At 35.5% G+C, this 2,688-nt stretch overlaps 1 long non-coding RNA gene across 1 annotated transcript; it reads left to right on the top strand.

Moving 5' to 3' along the window:
• LOC107197640 (uncharacterized) lies at positions 1-2,459 on the top strand. Its single transcript, XR_001518686.3, has 3 exons — positions 1-579; positions 705-791; positions 909-2,459. It is a non-coding gene; the product is annotated as an uncharacterized LOC107197640 (long non-coding RNA).
• Positions 2,460-2,688: the final 229 nt, after the last annotated feature.

The following is a 2,688-nucleotide window of genomic DNA, read 5'->3' as shown; positions in this document are numbered from 1 at the left end:
ATATATAAATATAATTGTACTGTCCCTGCATGCCAGGCATGAGAAATTGTCTTAATATTTAAAGTTTTTGGTTGTATTAAATCTTTAGGAAAATCACAATAATCACATCTCTATGCTTCTCATTTGCCAGAGCCAGCGCCTTATTCGAACTTTCATTTCCACCTTAAATATTACAGCGGTTTCATTCGTGTGTAGGAATTACGCGCATGGACGCCTGTACATAATCCCCCTTTTTAAGGTGGACAGGCTTACTGAAACTGAGACGCTGGCGAATAGGAACCCAACTCTCCCCTCCTCGCTGCCAGTGACGGTAAAGGCAGATAAGAAAGGGGTTAAGTGAGCGTATGGCGAGACAGAAAAGACCAGTCCACACGTTCTCACTGCCATGACTGACTGACTGACTGCCTGCAGCCAGCGCCTCGAAGAAAACCCTGCAGCTAACCCGCTCCAGCTGCAGCCAAGTTAAAGCAAAGTGAGAGGGAATGGCTGACCCAGAAAAGTGCTGTTTACTAGCTCAGACGAAGAGAGATGATTTAAATATGGATCAGATTTCAACAACTACTGGGACCCAATGACCTGGTGAGTAGTCTGGTCATATTTCTAAACTTATAAATGATGAATTGATTAAAAACAGAATCATATATGTGCATGCTGTTGGCTATGCTTGGCTATGTTTTCATATTTATCATTCTTTCCTCCACAAGGATAGAAATACACATTTAATTCACAATACAATATGCTGTGGAAAGGAGCTGAGCTTCTGCTTGTGATAATATTTCACCTACATTTAGGTAATGCCCTAGATAAAGTTTCATAATTCACATTTTATTAAATGATGGCTTGTTATATAAATTGAGACTCAATGTATATTTGTTTTTATGTTCTGCTTTTTCTCTCTTTTTGTACAGCTCAGAGCTCAGAGCATCCTCCTCCAATTACAAACAGTGAGCTGTTCCCAGGTGTAGTGTACACACCTGGACCATCATACCTGAGTCTGATCCTGCTGGCGTTTACTGTAGGACTGTCTGGTAGTATTTACCTGTGTGTGCTGCGCTACATATGTGCCGGTTGCTGCCAGCCTGTAGTAGTGGGTCCGGAAACTGAAACTCTGTCTGGAGTGGTCTAAAAATACACTTAAGATTATTATTAAGAAGATTATAAATGAATCATGAATCAATCACCTTAATTTTTAAGAGTGTATTGATGCTGGGTGTTGTTGTACTGATTTGATGTTCTTTTTCTCAGATAGTTTTTTTTTTTTTACAGAAATACTAGTACAAGACTGGTTTATAGAAATGGACAAATGTAAGCATTGCAGTGATTATTGGAGATTATGTAATGAGTGAAAGATGATTGCATTATTTTAATTATTCTTTGTATGACACCGATTGATTTTTCACTGAGAACGGCACAGCCAGGGTGCTTATTTCTTTGAGAGCCTTTGCTATAAAAAATATATAAATACTGTAACTGACCTCACACTGCACTCTGGATGCCTAATAACAATGGGTAATAGCAGCAGTAATAATAGTCATTACGGACACAAAAACAGTCATTATTGACGCAGTTACAGCAGATTGTCCTCACACCTGTCAGTCGGGTCACATGTCGTGTACATAATGCTGAAATCTTTCAGGGGTGTTTGGCCCCAATAACCAGTTTTGATTGACAGGTTGCCCTCTGGGGAGGTGATCCACAGCCTGTAGCTACTGTTGCCATGAGGAGCCAGTTGCCATGACAATACTTCTCTCTACCTGCCTCTAGATGGGGCTGCTCTATTACCAATGTGATGATCAGGGTTTTCATAGATACATAAATGCAGTATTGAACTGGACTGATATTGATGAGTACTATACAGGTTATATAGGTTCACAGTGTACACAATGTTAAGACCAATGCTAAGATTCACCTTTTGTTAAAAATCAATTATACACATATACTAACTTGTATATATTATATATTTATTTAGATAAATGGTTTTAAAAACTATTCTAAGCTTTGCTACTAATAGTACCATATTAAGGTTCTCATTTCATACAAGCATCTTACATTAAACTAAACTTTTTTCCAGAGATTAATTTAATAAAAAAAAATTGATAGATAAATTTTAACATGTTATATACACTATTATACATTTTTCAGCCTCTTTTCATGCCATTCTCATCCCAATTATAGATAGATTTCTGCACCTATCTGATTATTTAACTAATCATGTAAACAGCGATTTTTAAGATCTACAAATCGGATAAAGAAATCTTATAAATAGAGCTGGATTTTAGATCAGTAATCACATTTTTCAGTCCATGTATAATGGATAATGGTATCAGAAATAACACACTATTTTTTTTGTTATTCTTCTTTTAGGAAATATGTAAAGCTCTGATTAGCTACAATGTTTGTGCCTCATTCAAAAGCAATTATATTATATTAAATATGAATTATATTAAACACATGTTTTTTAACTATAAAGATTCCATCTTATAATGAATGAGTACGTCTAGATGTCTCCAAAGGAAAAAGCCTGATATACTGTATGTAATTATTTTTTTAATGGGTTTAAAATATAAGAATATGGTTTCTTGTACACGAGCCACATGAATACATGTACATTTTAAAACATTGACAAAGTTTTCAGAGTAAATTAACCTTTTATGTATAAAAATATATTTTTCTGTGAAATGAACACTT

The sequence above is a fragment of the Astyanax mexicanus genome, chromosome 8 (assembly GCF_023375975.1).
Source record: "Astyanax mexicanus isolate ESR-SI-001 chromosome 8, AstMex3_surface, whole genome shotgun sequence".
Lineage (NCBI taxonomy): Eukaryota > Metazoa > Chordata > Actinopteri > Characiformes > Acestrorhamphidae > Astyanax > Astyanax mexicanus.
This window is presented reverse-complemented; position numbering and strand designations above follow the sequence as displayed.